The 12,973-nt window shown below is 45.2% G+C and overlaps 39 non-coding genes across 39 annotated transcripts; all 39 read left to right on the top strand.

The window, feature by feature from the left end:
* Positions 1-30: 30 nt before the first annotated feature.
* LOC118957217 lies at positions 31-149 on the top strand. Its single transcript, XR_005046531.1, has one exon. It is a non-coding gene; the product is annotated as a 5S ribosomal RNA (ribosomal RNA).
* A 260-nt stretch (positions 150-409) lies between these two features.
* Positions 410-528, top strand: LOC118957122. Its single transcript, XR_005046439.1, has one exon. It is a non-coding gene; the product is annotated as a 5S ribosomal RNA (ribosomal RNA).
* Positions 529-705: 177 nt separating this feature from the next.
* On the top strand, positions 706-824 carry LOC118957198. Its single transcript, XR_005046515.1, has one exon. It is a non-coding gene; the product is annotated as a 5S ribosomal RNA (ribosomal RNA).
* A 260-nt stretch (positions 825-1,084) lies between these two features.
* LOC118957045 lies at positions 1,085-1,203 on the top strand. Its single transcript, XR_005046362.1, has one exon. It is a non-coding gene; the product is annotated as a 5S ribosomal RNA (ribosomal RNA).
* A 177-nt stretch (positions 1,204-1,380) lies between these two features.
* On the top strand, positions 1,381-1,499 carry LOC118957135. The gene has a single exon (XR_005046452.1). It is a non-coding gene; the product is annotated as a 5S ribosomal RNA (ribosomal RNA).
* A 177-nt stretch (positions 1,500-1,676) lies between these two features.
* Positions 1,677-1,795, top strand: LOC118957216. The gene has a single exon (XR_005046530.1). It is a non-coding gene; the product is annotated as a 5S ribosomal RNA (ribosomal RNA).
* Positions 1,796-2,055: 260 nt separating this feature from the next.
* On the top strand, positions 2,056-2,174 carry LOC118957121. Its single transcript, XR_005046438.1, has one exon. It is a non-coding gene; the product is annotated as a 5S ribosomal RNA (ribosomal RNA).
* Positions 2,175-2,351: 177 nt separating this feature from the next.
* LOC118957178 lies at positions 2,352-2,470 on the top strand. The gene has a single exon (XR_005046495.1). It is a non-coding gene; the product is annotated as a 5S ribosomal RNA (ribosomal RNA).
* Positions 2,471-2,730: 260 nt separating this feature from the next.
* Positions 2,731-2,849, top strand: LOC118957044. Its single transcript, XR_005046361.1, has one exon. It is a non-coding gene; the product is annotated as a 5S ribosomal RNA (ribosomal RNA).
* Positions 2,850-3,026: 177 nt separating this feature from the next.
* LOC118957215 lies at positions 3,027-3,145 on the top strand. Its single transcript, XR_005046529.1, has one exon. It is a non-coding gene; the product is annotated as a 5S ribosomal RNA (ribosomal RNA).
* Positions 3,146-3,405: 260 nt separating this feature from the next.
* On the top strand, positions 3,406-3,524 carry LOC118957120. Its single transcript, XR_005046437.1, has one exon. It is a non-coding gene; the product is annotated as a 5S ribosomal RNA (ribosomal RNA).
* A 177-nt stretch (positions 3,525-3,701) lies between these two features.
* LOC118957177 lies at positions 3,702-3,820 on the top strand. Its single transcript, XR_005046494.1, has one exon. It is a non-coding gene; the product is annotated as a 5S ribosomal RNA (ribosomal RNA).
* A 260-nt stretch (positions 3,821-4,080) lies between these two features.
* On the top strand, positions 4,081-4,199 carry LOC118957043. Its single transcript, XR_005046360.1, has one exon. It is a non-coding gene; the product is annotated as a 5S ribosomal RNA (ribosomal RNA).
* A 177-nt stretch (positions 4,200-4,376) lies between these two features.
* On the top strand, positions 4,377-4,495 carry LOC118957176. The gene has a single exon (XR_005046493.1). It is a non-coding gene; the product is annotated as a 5S ribosomal RNA (ribosomal RNA).
* A 177-nt stretch (positions 4,496-4,672) lies between these two features.
* On the top strand, positions 4,673-4,791 carry LOC118957175. The gene has a single exon (XR_005046492.1). It is a non-coding gene; the product is annotated as a 5S ribosomal RNA (ribosomal RNA).
* Positions 4,792-5,051: 260 nt separating this feature from the next.
* Positions 5,052-5,170, top strand: LOC118957042. Its single transcript, XR_005046359.1, has one exon. It is a non-coding gene; the product is annotated as a 5S ribosomal RNA (ribosomal RNA).
* A 177-nt stretch (positions 5,171-5,347) lies between these two features.
* LOC118957214 lies at positions 5,348-5,466 on the top strand. The gene has a single exon (XR_005046528.1). It is a non-coding gene; the product is annotated as a 5S ribosomal RNA (ribosomal RNA).
* Positions 5,467-5,726: 260 nt separating this feature from the next.
* LOC118957119 lies at positions 5,727-5,845 on the top strand. The gene has a single exon (XR_005046436.1). It is a non-coding gene; the product is annotated as a 5S ribosomal RNA (ribosomal RNA).
* A 260-nt stretch (positions 5,846-6,105) lies between these two features.
* On the top strand, positions 6,106-6,224 carry LOC118957041. Its single transcript, XR_005046358.1, has one exon. It is a non-coding gene; the product is annotated as a 5S ribosomal RNA (ribosomal RNA).
* Positions 6,225-6,401: 177 nt separating this feature from the next.
* Positions 6,402-6,520, top strand: LOC118957213. Its single transcript, XR_005046527.1, has one exon. It is a non-coding gene; the product is annotated as a 5S ribosomal RNA (ribosomal RNA).
* Positions 6,521-6,780: 260 nt separating this feature from the next.
* On the top strand, positions 6,781-6,899 carry LOC118957040. The gene has a single exon (XR_005046357.1). It is a non-coding gene; the product is annotated as a 5S ribosomal RNA (ribosomal RNA).
* Positions 6,900-7,076: 177 nt separating this feature from the next.
* Positions 7,077-7,195, top strand: LOC118957134. The gene has a single exon (XR_005046451.1). It is a non-coding gene; the product is annotated as a 5S ribosomal RNA (ribosomal RNA).
* A 177-nt stretch (positions 7,196-7,372) lies between these two features.
* Positions 7,373-7,491, top strand: LOC118957212. The gene has a single exon (XR_005046526.1). It is a non-coding gene; the product is annotated as a 5S ribosomal RNA (ribosomal RNA).
* Positions 7,492-7,751: 260 nt separating this feature from the next.
* Positions 7,752-7,870, top strand: LOC118957118. Its single transcript, XR_005046435.1, has one exon. It is a non-coding gene; the product is annotated as a 5S ribosomal RNA (ribosomal RNA).
* A 177-nt stretch (positions 7,871-8,047) lies between these two features.
* On the top strand, positions 8,048-8,166 carry LOC118957200. The gene has a single exon (XR_005046517.1). It is a non-coding gene; the product is annotated as a 5S ribosomal RNA (ribosomal RNA).
* Positions 8,167-8,426: 260 nt separating this feature from the next.
* On the top strand, positions 8,427-8,545 carry LOC118957038. The gene has a single exon (XR_005046355.1). It is a non-coding gene; the product is annotated as a 5S ribosomal RNA (ribosomal RNA).
* A 177-nt stretch (positions 8,546-8,722) lies between these two features.
* On the top strand, positions 8,723-8,841 carry LOC118957211. The gene has a single exon (XR_005046525.1). It is a non-coding gene; the product is annotated as a 5S ribosomal RNA (ribosomal RNA).
* A 260-nt stretch (positions 8,842-9,101) lies between these two features.
* LOC118957116 lies at positions 9,102-9,220 on the top strand. Its single transcript, XR_005046433.1, has one exon. It is a non-coding gene; the product is annotated as a 5S ribosomal RNA (ribosomal RNA).
* A 177-nt stretch (positions 9,221-9,397) lies between these two features.
* Positions 9,398-9,516, top strand: LOC118957174. Its single transcript, XR_005046491.1, has one exon. It is a non-coding gene; the product is annotated as a 5S ribosomal RNA (ribosomal RNA).
* A 260-nt stretch (positions 9,517-9,776) lies between these two features.
* LOC118957037 lies at positions 9,777-9,895 on the top strand. Its single transcript, XR_005046354.1, has one exon. It is a non-coding gene; the product is annotated as a 5S ribosomal RNA (ribosomal RNA).
* Positions 9,896-10,072: 177 nt separating this feature from the next.
* LOC118957172 lies at positions 10,073-10,191 on the top strand. Its single transcript, XR_005046489.1, has one exon. It is a non-coding gene; the product is annotated as a 5S ribosomal RNA (ribosomal RNA).
* Positions 10,192-10,368: 177 nt separating this feature from the next.
* On the top strand, positions 10,369-10,487 carry LOC118957171. The gene has a single exon (XR_005046488.1). It is a non-coding gene; the product is annotated as a 5S ribosomal RNA (ribosomal RNA).
* A 260-nt stretch (positions 10,488-10,747) lies between these two features.
* On the top strand, positions 10,748-10,866 carry LOC118957036. Its single transcript, XR_005046353.1, has one exon. It is a non-coding gene; the product is annotated as a 5S ribosomal RNA (ribosomal RNA).
* Positions 10,867-11,043: 177 nt separating this feature from the next.
* On the top strand, positions 11,044-11,162 carry LOC118957209. Its single transcript, XR_005046523.1, has one exon. It is a non-coding gene; the product is annotated as a 5S ribosomal RNA (ribosomal RNA).
* Positions 11,163-11,422: 260 nt separating this feature from the next.
* LOC118957115 lies at positions 11,423-11,541 on the top strand. Its single transcript, XR_005046432.1, has one exon. It is a non-coding gene; the product is annotated as a 5S ribosomal RNA (ribosomal RNA).
* Positions 11,542-11,801: 260 nt separating this feature from the next.
* LOC118957035 lies at positions 11,802-11,920 on the top strand. The gene has a single exon (XR_005046352.1). It is a non-coding gene; the product is annotated as a 5S ribosomal RNA (ribosomal RNA).
* A 177-nt stretch (positions 11,921-12,097) lies between these two features.
* LOC118957206 lies at positions 12,098-12,216 on the top strand. The gene has a single exon (XR_005046522.1). It is a non-coding gene; the product is annotated as a 5S ribosomal RNA (ribosomal RNA).
* A 260-nt stretch (positions 12,217-12,476) lies between these two features.
* LOC118957114 lies at positions 12,477-12,595 on the top strand. The gene has a single exon (XR_005046431.1). It is a non-coding gene; the product is annotated as a 5S ribosomal RNA (ribosomal RNA).
* Positions 12,596-12,772: 177 nt separating this feature from the next.
* LOC118957170 lies at positions 12,773-12,891 on the top strand. The gene has a single exon (XR_005046487.1). It is a non-coding gene; the product is annotated as a 5S ribosomal RNA (ribosomal RNA).
* The last annotated feature ends 82 nt before the right edge of the window (positions 12,892-12,973 follow it).

Raw genomic sequence — 12,973 nt, 5'->3', positions numbered from 1 at the left:
AATTTCATCCATTTTTTGAGATTGCCTTTCGCTTACGGCCACACCGGCCTGAGTACGCCTGATCTCGTCCGATCTCGGAAGCTAAGCAGGGTCGGGCCTGGTTAGTACTTGGATGGGAGACCGCCTGGGAATACCAGGTGCTGTAAGCTTTTTGTCACTGCCCAGTGGAATTTCAACTCTTTGTCCGTTTTTTCCCACAAGGCTTAAATATGTGCCCTCGCTTTGAAATAAGTAAGCAAGGTTAGTTTGTATTTCATCCAACAATCTGTGCTACAAATTATGGCTACAGTATATGCAATTTCTTCCACTTTTTGAGTGACACAAAGATGCTTATCTAAATGGTGGAAATGCAACAGCTGTTAATCAGGCTCACTTTGACTTTACATAGTGCACCAAGAGATAGTTTCTCGTTTACGGCCACACCGGCCTGAGTACGCCTGATCTCGTCCGATCTCGGAAGCTAAGCAGGGTCGGGCCTGGTTAGTACTTGAATGGGAGACCGCCTGGGAATACCAGGTGCTGTAAGCTTTTTGTCACTGCCTTGTGGAATTTCAACTCTTTGTCCGTTTTTTCCCACAAGGCTGAAATATGTGCCCTCGCTTTGAAATAAGTAAGCAAGGTTAGTTTGTATTTCATCCAACAATCTGTGCTACAAATTATGGCTACAGTATATGCAATTTCATCCACTTTTTGAGATTGCCTTTCGCTTGCGGCCACACCGGCTTGAGTACGCCTGATCTCGTCCGATCTTGGAAGCTAAGCAGGGTCGGGCCTGGTTAGTACTTGGATGGGAGACCGCCTGGGAATACCAGGTGCTGTAAGCTTTTTGTCACTGCCTTGTGGAATTTCAACTCTTTGTCCGTTTTTTCCCACAAGGCTGAAATATGTGCCCTCGCTTTGAAATAAGTAAGCAAGGTTAGTTTGTATTTCATCCAACAATCTGTGCTACAAATTATGGCTACAGTATATGCAATTTCTTCCACTTTTTGAGTGACACAAAGATGCTTATCTAAATGGTGGAAATGCAACAGCTGTTAATCAGGCTCACTTTGACTTTACATAGTGCACCAAGAGATAGTTTCTCGCTTACGGCCACACCGGCCTGAGTACGCCTGATCTCGTCCGATCTCGGAAGCTAAGCAGGGTCGGGCCTGGTTAGTACTTGAATGGGAGACCGCCTGGGAATACCAGGTGCTGTAAGCTTTTTGTCACTGCCTTGTGGAATTTCAACTCTTTGTCCGTTTTTTCCCACAAGGCTGAAATATGTGCCCTCGCTTTGAAATAAGTAAGCAAGGTTAGTTTGTATTTCATCCAACAATCTGTGCTACAAATTATGGCTACAGTATATGCAATTTCATCCACTTTTTGAGATTGCCTTTCGCTTGCGGCCACACCGGCCTGAGTACGCCTGATCTCGTCCGATCTCGGAAGCTAAGCAGGGTCGGGCCTGGTTAGTACTTGAATGGGAGACCGCCTGGGAATACCAGGTGCTGTAAGCTTTTTGTCACTGCCTTGTGGAATTTCAACTCTTTGTCCGTTTTTTCCCACAAGGCTGAAATATGTGCCCTCGCTTTGAAATAAGTAAGCAAGGTTAGTTTGTATTTCATCCAACAATCTGTGCTACAAATTATGGCTACAGTATATGCAATTTCATCCATTTTTTGAGATTGCCTTTCGCTTACGGCCACACCGGCCTGAGTACGCCTGATCTCGTCCGATCTCGGAAGCTAAGCAGGGTCGGGCCTGGTTAGTACTTGGATGGGAGACCGCCTGGGAATACCAGGTGCTGTAAGCTTTTTGTCACTGCCCAGTGGAATTTCAACTCTTTGTCCGTTTTTTCCCACAAGGCTTAAATATGTGCCCTCGCTTTGAAATAAGTAAGCAAGGTTAGTTTGTATTTCATCCAACAATCTGTGCTACAAATTATGGCTACAGTATATGCAATTTCTTCCACTTTTTGAGTGACACAAAGATGCTTATCTAAATGGTGGAAATGCAACAGCTGTTAATCAGGCTCACTTTGACTTTACATAGTGCACCAAGAGATAGTTTCTCGTTTACGGCCACACCGGCCTGAGTACGCCTGATCTCGTCCGATCTCGGAAGCTAAGCAGGGTCGGGCCTGGTTAGTACTTGAATGGGAGACCGCCTGGGAATACCAGGTGCTGTAAGCTTTTTGTCACTGCCTTGTGGAATTTCAACTCTTTGTCCGTTTTTTCCCACAAGGCTGAAATATGTGCCCTCGCTTTGAAATAAGTAAGCAAGGTTAGTTTGTATTTCATCCAACAATCTGTGCTACAAATTATGGCTACAGTATATGCAATTTCATCCACTTTTTGAGATTGCCTTTCGCTTGCGGCCACACCGGCCTGAGTACGCCTGATCTCGTCCGATCTTGGAAGCTAAGCAGGGTCGGGCCTGGTTAGTACTTGGATGGGAGACCGCCTGGGAATACCAGGTGCTGTAAGCTTTTTGTCACTGCCTTGTGGAATTTCAACTCTTTGTCCGTTTTTTCCCACAAGGCTGAAATATGTGCCCTCGCTTTGAAATAAGTAAGCAAGGTTAGTTTGTATTTCATCCAACAATCTGTGCTACAAATTATGGCTACAGTATATGCAATTTCTTCCACTTTTTGAGTGACACAAAGATGCTTATCTAAATGGTGGAAATGCAACAGCTGTTAATCAGGCTCACTTTGACTTTACATAGTGCACCAAGAGATAGTTTCTCGCTTACGGCCACACCGGCCTGAGTACGCCTGATCTCGTCCGATCTCGGAAGCTAAGCAGGGTCGGGCCTGGTTAGTACTTGAATGGGAGACCGCCTGGGAATACCAGGTGCTGTAAGCTTTTTGTCACTGCCTTGTGGAATTTCAACTCTTTGTCCGTTTTTTCCCACAAGGCTGAAATATGTGCCCTCGCTTTGAAATAAGTAAGCAAGGTTAGTTTGTATTTCATCCAACAATCTGTGCTACAAATTATGGCTACAGTATATGCAATTTCATCCATTTTTTGAGATTGCCTTTCGCTTACGGCCACACCGGCCTGAGTACGCCTGATCTCGTCCGATCTCGGAAGCTAAGCAGGGTCGGGCCTGGTTAGTACTTGGATGGGAGACCGCCTGGGAATACCAGGTGCTGTAAGCTTTTTGTCACTGCCCAGTGGAATTTCAACTCTTTGTCCGTTTTTTCCCACAAGGCTTAAATATGTGCCCTCGCTTTGAAATAAGTAAGCAAGGTTAGTTTGTATTTCATCCAACAATCTGTGCTACAAATTATGGCTACAGTATATGCAATTTCTTCCACTTTTTGAGTGACACAAAGATGCTTATCTAAATGGTGGAAATGCAACAGCTGTTAATCAGGCTCACTTTGACTTTACATAGTGCACCAAGAGATAGTTTCTCGTTTACGGCCACACCGGCCTGAGTACGCCTGATCTCGTCCGATCTCGGAAGCTAAGCAGGGTCGGGCCTGGTTAGTACTTGAATGGGAGACCGCCTGGGAATACCAGGTGCTGTAAGCTTTTTGTCACTGCCTTGTGGAATTTCAACTCTTTGTCCGTTTTTTCCCACAAGGCTGAAATATGTGCCCTCGCTTTGAAATAAGTAAGCAAGGTTAGTTTGTATTTCATCCAACAATCTGTGCTACAAATTATGGCTACAGTATATGCAATTTCATCCACTTTTTGAGATTGCCTTTCGCTTGCGGCCACACCGGCCTGAGTACGCCTGATCTCGTCCGATCTTGGAAGCTAAGCAGGGTCGGGCCTGGTTAGTACTTGGATGGGAGACCGCCTGGGAATACCAGGTGCTGTAAGCTTTTTGTCACTGCCTTGTGGAATTTCAACTCTTTGTCCGTTTTTTCCCACAAGGCTGAAATATGTGCCCTCGCTTTGAAATAAGTAAGCAAGGTTAGTTTGTATTTCATCCAACAATCTGTGCTACAAATTATGGCTACAGTATATGCAATTTCTTCCACTTTTTGAGTGACACAAAGATGCTTATCTAAATGGTGGAAATGCAACAGCTGTTAATCAGGCTCACTTTGACTTTACATAGTGCACCAAGAGATAGTTTCTCGCTTACGGCCACACCGGCCTGAGTACGCCTGATCTCGTCCGATCTCGGAAGCTAAGCAGGGTCGGGCCTGGTTAGTACTTGAATGGGAGACCGCCTGGGAATACCAGGTGCTGTAAGCTTTTTGTCACTGCCTTGTGGAATTTCAACTCTTTGTCCGTTTTTTCCCACAAGGCTGAAATATGTGCCCTCGCTTTGAAATAAGTAAGCAAGGTTAGTTTGTATTTCATCCAACAATCTGTGCTACAAATTATGGCTACAGTATATGCAATTTCATCCACTTTTTGAGATTGCCTTTCGCTTGCGGCCACACCGGCCTGAGTACGCCTGATCTCGTCCGATCTTGGAAGCTAAGCAGGGTCGGGCCTGGTTAGTACTTGGATGGGAGACCGCCTGGGAATACCAGGTGCTGTAAGCTTTTTGTCACTGCCTTGTGGAATTTCAACTCTTTGTCCGTTTTTTCCCACAAGGCTGAAATATGTGCCCTCGCTTTGAAATAAGTAAGCAAGGTTAGTTTGTATTTCATCCAACAATCTGTGCTACAAATTATGGCTACAGTATATGCAATTTCATCCACTTTTTGAGATTGCCTTTCGCTTGCGGCCACACCGGCCTGAGTACGCCTGATCTCGTCCGATCTTGGAAGCTAAGCAGGGTCGGGCCTGGTTAGTACTTGGATGGGAGACCGCCTGGGAATACCAGGTGCTGTAAGCTTTTTGTCACTGCCTTGTGGAATTTCAACTCTTTGTCCGTTTTTTCCCACAAGGCTGAAATATGTGCCCTCGCTTTGAAATAAGTAAGCAAGGTTAGTTTGTATTTCATCCAACAATCTGTGCTACAAATTATGGCTACAGTATATGCAATTTCTTCCACTTTTTGAGTGACACAAAGATGCTTATCTAAATGGTGGAAATGCAACAGCTGTTAATCAGGCTCACTTTGACTTTACATAGTGCACCAAGAGATAGTTTCTCGCTTACGGCCACACCGGCCTGAGTACGCCTGATCTCGTCCGATCTCGGAAGCTAAGCAGGGTCGGGCCTGGTTAGTACTTGAATGGGAGACCGCCTGGGAATACCAGGTGCTGTAAGCTTTTTGTCACTGCCTTGTGGAATTTCAACTCTTTGTCCGTTTTTTCCCACAAGGCTGAAATATGTGCCCTCGCTTTGAAATAAGTAAGCAAGGTTAGTTTGTATTTCATCCAACAATCTGTGCTACAAATTATGGCTACAGTATATGCAATTTCATCCATTTTTTGAGATTGCCTTTCGCTTACGGCCACACCGGCCTGAGTACGCCTGATCTCGTCCGATCTCGGAAGCTAAGCAGGGTCGGGCCTGGTTAGTACTTGGATGGGAGACCGCCTGGGAATACCAGGTGCTGTAAGCTTTTTGTCACTGCCCAGTGGAATTTCAACTCTTTGTCCGTTTTTTCCCACAAGGCTTAAATATGTGCCCTCGCTTTGAAATAAGTAAGCAAGGTTAGTTTGTATTTCATCCAACAATCTGTGCTACAAATTATGGCTACAGTATATGCAATTTCTTCCACTTTTTGAGTGACACAAAGATGCTTATCTAAATGGTGGAAATGCAACAGCTGTTAATCAGGCTCACTTTGACTTTACATAGTGCACCAAGAGATAGTTTCTCGTTTACGGCCACACCGGCCTGAGTACGCCTGATCTCGTCCGATCTCGGAAGCTAAGCAGGGTCGGGCCTGGTTAGTACTTGAATGGGAGACCGCCTGGGAATACCAGGTGCTGTAAGCTTTTTGTCACTGCCTTGTGGAATTTCAACTCTTTGTCCGTTTTTTCCCACAAGGCTGAAATATGTGCCCTCGCTTTGAAATAAGTAAGCAAGGTTAGTTTGTATTTCATCCAACAATCTGTGCTACAAATTATGGCTACAGTATATGCAATTTCTTCCACTTTTTGAGTGACACAAAGATGCTTATCTAAATGGTGGAAATGCAACAGCTGTTAATCAGGCTCACTTTGACTTTACATAGTGCACCAAGAGATAGTTTCTCGCTTACGGCCACACCGGCCTGAGTACGCCTGATCTCGTCCGATCTCGGAAGCTAAGCAGGGTCGGGCCTGGTTAGTACTTGAATGGGAGACCGCCTGGGAATACCAGGTGCTGTAAGCTTTTTGTCACTGCCTTGTGGAATTTCAACTCTTTGTCCGTTTTTTCCCACAAGGCTGAAATATGTGCCCTCGCTTTGAAATAAGTAAGCAAGGTTAGTTTGTATTTCATCCAACAATCTGTGCTACAAATTATGGCTACAGTATATGCAATTTCATCCATTTTTTGAGATTGCCTTTCGCTTACGGCCACACCGGCCTGAGTACGCCTGATCTCGTCCGATCTCGGAAGCTAAGCAGGGTCGGGCCTGGTTAGTACTTGGATGGGAGACCGCCTGGGAATACCAGGTGCTGTAAGCTTTTTGTCACTGCCCAGTGGAATTTCAACTCTTTGTCCGTTTTTTCCCACAAGGCTTAAATATGTGCCCTCGCTTTGAAATAAGTAAGCAAGGTTAGTTTGTATTTCATCCAACAATCTGTGCTACAAATTATGGCTACAGTATATGCAATTTCTTCCACTTTTTGAGTGACACAAAGATGCTTATCTAAATGGTGGAAATGCAACAGCTGTTAATCAGGCTCACTTTGACTTTACATAGTGCACCAAGAGATAGTTTCTCGCTTACGGCCACACCGGCCTGAGTACGCCTGATCTCGTCCGATCTCGGAAGCTAAGCAGGGTCGGGCCTGGTTAGTACTTGAATGGGAGACCGCCTGGGAATACCAGGTGCTGTAAGCTTTTTGTCACTGCCTTGTGGAATTTCAACTCTTTGTCCGTTTTTTCCCACAAGGCTGAAATATGTGCCCTCGCTTTGAAATAAGTAAGCAAGGTTAGTTTGTATTTCATCCAACAATCTGTGCTACAAATTATGGCTACAGTATATGCAATTTCATCCACTTTTTGAGATTGCCTTTCGCTTGCGGCCACACCGGCCTGAGTACGCCTGATCTCGTCCGATCTCGGAAGCTAAGCAGGGTCGGGCCTGGTTAGTACTTGAATGGGAGACCGCCTGGGAATACCAGGTGCTGTAAGCTTTTTGTCACTGCCTTGTGGAATTTCAACTCTTTGTCCGTTTTTTCCCACAAGGCTGAAATATGTGCCCTCGCTTTGAAATAAGTAAGCAAGGTTAGTTTGTATTTCATCCAACAATCTGTGCTACAAATTATGGCTACAGTATATGCAATTTCATCCATTTTTTGAGATTGCCTTTCGCTTACGGCCACACCGGCCTGAGTACGCCTGATCTCGTCCGATCTCGGAAGCTAAGCAGGGTCGGGCCTGGTTAGTACTTGGATGGGAGACCGCCTGGGAATACCAGGTGCTGTAAGCTTTTTGTCACTGCCCAGTGGAATTTCAACTCTTTGTCCGTTTTTTCCCACAAGGCTTAAATATGTGCCCTCGCTTTGAAATAAGTAAGCAAGGTTAGTTTGTATTTCATCCAACAATCTGTGCTACAAATTATGGCTACAGTATATGCAATTTCTTCCACTTTTTGAGTGACACAAAGATGCTTATCTAAATGGTGGAAATGCAACAGCTGTTAATCAGGCTCACTTTGACTTTACATAGTGCACCAAGAGATAGTTTCTCGTTTACGGCCACACCGGCCTGAGTACGCCTGATCTCGTCCGATCTCGGAAGCTAAGCAGGGTCGGGCCTGGTTAGTACTTGAATGGGAGACCGCCTGGGAATACCAGGTGCTGTAAGCTTTTTGTCACTGCCTTGTGGAATTTCAACTCTTTGTCCGTTTTTTCCCACAAGGCTGAAATATGTGCCCTCGCTTTGAAATAAGTAAGCAAGGTTAGTTTGTATTTCATCCAACAATCTGTGCTACAAATTATGGCTACAGTATATGCAATTTCATCCACTTTTTGAGATTGCCTTTCGCTTGCGGCCACACCGGCCTGAGTATGCCTGATCTCGTCCGATCTTGGAAGCTAAGCAGGGTCGGGCCTGGTTAGTACTTGGATGGGAGACCGCCTGGGAATACCAGGTGCTGTAAGCTTTTTGTCACTGCCTTGTGGAATTTCAACTCTTTGTCCGTTTTTTCCCACAAGGCTGAAATATGTGCCCTCGCTTTGAAATAAGTAAGCAAGGTTAGTTTGTATTTCATCCAACAATCTGTGCTACAAATTATGGCTACAGTATATGCAATTTCTTCCACTTTTTGAGTGACACAAAGATGCTTATCTAAATGGTGGAAATGCAACAGCTGTTAATCAGGCTCACTTTGACTTTACATAGTGCACCAAGAGATAGTTTCTCGCTTACGGCCACACCGGCCTGAGTACGCCTGATCTCGTCCGATCTCGGAAGCTAAGCAGGGTCGGGCCTGGTTAGTACTTGAATGGGAGACCGCCTGGGAATACCAGGTGCTGTAAGCTTTTTGTCACTGCCTTGTGGAATTTCAACTCTTTGTCCGTTTTTTCCCACAAGGCTGAAATATGTGCCCTCGCTTTGAAATAAGTAAGCAAGGTTAGTTTGTATTTCATCCAACAATCTGTGCTACAAATTATGGCTACAGTATATGCAATTTCATCCATTTTTTGAGATTGCCTTTCGCTTACGGCCACACCGGCCTGAGTACGCCTGATCTCGTCCGATCTCGGAAGCTAAGCAGGGTCGGGCCTGGTTAGTACTTGGATGGGAGACCGCCTGGGAATACCAGGTGCTGTAAGCTTTTTGTCACTGCCCAGTGGAATTTCAACTCTTTGTCCGTTTTTTCCCACAAGGCTTAAATATGTGCCCTCGCTTTGAAATAAGTAAGCAAGGTTAGTTTGTATTTCATCCAACAATCTGTGCTACAAATTATGGCTACAGTATATGCAATTTCTTCCACTTTTTGAGTGACACAAAGATGCTTATCTAAATGGTGGAAATGCAACAGCTGTTAATCAGGCTCACTTTGACTTTACATAGTGCACCAAGAGATAGTTTCTCGTTTACGGCCACACCGGCCTGAGTACGCCTGATCTCGTCCGATCTCGGAAGCTAAGCAGGGTCGGGCCTGGTTAGTACTTGAATGGGAGACCGCCTGGGAATACCAGGTGCTGTAAGCTTTTTGTCACTGCCTTGTGGAATTTCAACTCTTTGTCCGTTTTTTCCCACAAGGCTGAAATATGTGCCCTCGCTTTGAAATAAGTAAGCAAGGTTAGTTTGTATTTCATCCAACAATCTGTGCTACAAATTATGGCTACAGTATATGCAATTTCATCCACTTTTTGAGATTGCCTTTCGCTTGCGGCCACACCGGCCTGAGTACGCCTGATCTCGTCCGATCTTGGAAGCTAAGCAGGGTCGGGCCTGGTTAGTACTTGGATGGGAGACCGCCTGGGAATACCAGGTGCTGTAAGCTTTTTGTCACTGCCTTGTGGAATTTCAACTCTTTGTCCGTTTTTTCCCACAAGGCTGAAATATGTGCCCTCGCTTTGAAATAAGTAAGCAAGGTTAGTTTGTATTTCATCCAACAATCTGTGCTACAAATTATGGCTACAGTATATGCAATTTCTTCCACTTTTTGAGTGACACAAAGATGCTTATCTAAATGGTGGAAATGCAACAGCTGTTAATCAGGCTCACTTTGACTTTACATAGTGCACCAAGAGATAGTTTCTCGCTTACGGCCACACCGGCCTGAGTACGCCTGATCTCGTCCGATCTCGGAAGCTAAGCAGGGTCGGGCCTGGTTAGTACTTGAATGGGAGACCGCCTGGGAATACCAGGTGCTGTAAGCTTTTTGTCACTGCCTTGTGGAATTTCAACTCTTTGTCCGTTTTTTCCCACAAGGCTGAAATATGTGCCCTCGCTTTGAAATAAGTAAGCAAGGTTAGTTTGTATTTCATCCAACAATCTGTGCTACAAATTATGGCTACAGTATATGCAATTTCATCCACTTTTTGAGATTGCCTTTCGCTTGCGGCCACACCGGCCTGAGTACGCCTGATCTCGTCCGATCTTGGAAGCTAAGCAGGGTCGGGCCTGGTTAGTACTTGGATGGGAGACCGCCTGGGAATACCAGGTGCTGTAAGCTTTTTGTCACTGCCTTGTGGAATTTCAACTCTTTGTCCGTTTTTTCCCACAAGGCTGAAATATGTGCCCTCGCTTTGAAATAAGTAAGCAAGGTTAGTTTGTATTTCATCCAACAATCTGTGCTACAAATTATGGCTACAGTATATGCAATTTCATCCACTTTTTGAGATTGCCTTTCGCTTGCGGCCACACCGGCCTGAGTACGCCTGATCTCGTCCGATCTTGGAAGCTAAGCAGGGTCGGGCCTGGTTAGTACTTGGATGGGAGACCGCCTGGGAATACCAGGTGCTGTAAGCTTTTTGTCACTGCCTTGTGGAATTTCAACTCTTTGTCCGTTTTTTCCCACAAGGCTGAAATATGTGCCCTCGCTTTGAAATAAGTAAGCAAGGTTAGTTTGTATTTCATCCAACAATCTGTGCTACAAATTATGGCTACAGTATATGCAATTTCTTCCACTTTTTGAGTGACACAAAGATGCTTATCTAAATGGTGGAAATGCAACAGCTGTTAATCAGGCTCACTTTGACTTTACATAGTGCACCAAGAGATAGTTTCTCGCTTACGGCCACACCGGCCTGAGTACGCCTGATCTCGTCCGATCTCGGAAGCTAAGCAGGGTCGGGCCTGGTTAGTACTTGAATGGGAGACCGCCTGGGAATACCAGGTGCTGTAAGCTTTTTGTCACTGCCTTGTGGAATTTCAACTCTTTGTCCGTTTTTTCCCACAAGGCTGAAATATGTGCCCTCGCTTTGAAATAAGTAAGCAAGGTTAGTTTGTATTTCATCCAACAATCTGTGCTACAAATTATGGCTACAGTATATGCAATTTCATCCATTTTTTGAGATTGCCTTTCGCTTACGGCCACACCGGCCTGAGTACGCCTGATCTCGTCCGATCTCGGAAGCTAAGCAGGGTCGGGCCTGGTTAGTACTTGGATGGGAGACCGCCTGGGAATACCAGGTGCTGTAAGCTTTTTGTCACTGCCCAGTGGAATTTCAACTCTTTGTCCGTTTTTTCCCACAAGGCTTAAATATGTGCCCTCGCTTTGAAATAAGTAAGCAAGGTTAGTTTGTATTTCATCCAACAATCTGTGCTACAAATTATGGCTACAGTATATGCAATTTCTTCCACTTTTTGAGTGACACAAAGATGCTTATCTAAATGGTGGAAATGCAACAGCTGTTAATCAGGCTCACTTTGACTTTACATAGTGCACCAAGAGATAGTTTCTCGTTTACGGCCACACCGGCCTGAGTACGCCTGATCTCGTCCGATCTCGGAAGCTAAGCAGGGTCGGGCCTGGTTAGTACTTGAATGGGAGACCGCCTGGGAATACCAGGTGCTGTAAGCTTTTTGTCACTGCCTTGTGGAATTTCAACTCTTTGTCCGTTTTTTCCCACAAGGCTGAAATATGTGCCCTCGCTTTGAAATAAGTAAGCAAGGTTAGTTTGTATTTCATCCAACAATCTGTGCTACAAATTATGGCTACAGTATATGCAATTTCTTCCACTTTTTGAGTGACACAAAGATGCTTATCTAAATGGTGGAAATGCAACAGCTGTTAATCAGGCTCACTTTGACTTTACATAGTGCACCAAGAGATAGTTTCTCGCTTACGGCCACACCGGCCTGAGTACGCCTGATCTCGTCCGATCTCGGAAGCTAAGCAGGGTCGGGCCTGGTTAGTACTTGAATGGGAGACCGCCTGGGAATACCAGGTGCTGTAAGCTTTTTGTCACTGCCTTGTGGAATTTCAACTCTTTGTCCGTTTTTTCCCACAAGGCTGAAATATGTGCCCTCGCTTTGAAATAAGTAAGCAAGGTTAGTTTGTATTTCATCCAACAATCTGTGCTACAAATTATGGCTACAGTATATGCAATTTCATCCATTTTTTGAGATTGCCTTTCGCTTACGGCCACACCGGCCTGAGTACGCCTGATCTCGTCCGATCTCGGAAGCTAAGCAGGGTCGGGCCTGGTTAGTACTTGGATGGGAGACCGCCTGGGAATACCAGGTGCTGTAAGCTTTTTGTCACTGCCCAGTGGAATTTCAACTCTTTGTCCGTTTTTTCCCACAAGGCTTAAATATGTGCCCTCGCTTTGAAATAAGTAAGCAAGGTTAGTTTGTATTTCATCCAACAATCTGTGCTACAAATTATGGCTACAGTATATGCAATTTCTTCCACTTTTTGAGTGACACAAAGATGCTTATCTAAATGGTGGAAATGCAACAGCTGTTAATCAGGCTCACTTTGACTTTACATAGTGCACCAAGAGATAGTTTCTCGTTTACGGCCACACCGGCCTGAGTACGCCTGATCTCGTCCGATCTCGGAAGCTAAGCAGGGTCGGGCCTGGTTAGTACTTGAATGGGAGACCGCCTGGGAATACCAGGTGCTGTAAGCTTTTTGTCACTGCCTTGTGGAATTTCAACTCTTTGTCCGTTTTTTCCCACAAGGCTGAAATATGTGCCCTCGCTTTGAAATAAGTAAGCAAGGTTAGTTTGTATTTCATCCAACAATCTGTGCTACAAATTATGGCTACAGTATATGCAATTTCATCCACTTTTTGAGATTGCCTTTCGCTTGCGGCCACACCGGCCTGAGTACGCCTGATCTCGTCCGATCTTGGAAGCTAAGCAGGGTCGGGCCTGGTTAGTACTTGGATGGGAGACCGCCTGGGAATACCAGGTGCTGTAAGCTTTTTGTCACTGCCTTGTGGAATTTCAACTCTTTGTCCGTTTTTTCCCACAAGGCTGAAATATGTGCCCTCGCTTTGAAATAA

The sequence above is a fragment of the Oncorhynchus mykiss genome, unplaced genomic scaffold, assembly GCF_013265735.2.
Source record: "Oncorhynchus mykiss isolate Arlee unplaced genomic scaffold, USDA_OmykA_1.1 un_scaffold_440, whole genome shotgun sequence".
In the NCBI taxonomy this organism is placed as follows: Eukaryota; Metazoa; Chordata; class Actinopteri; order Salmoniformes; family Salmonidae; genus Oncorhynchus; species Oncorhynchus mykiss.
The sequence above is the reverse complement of the archived record's forward strand: the minus strand, read 5'-3'. Positions and strand labels throughout refer to the sequence as shown.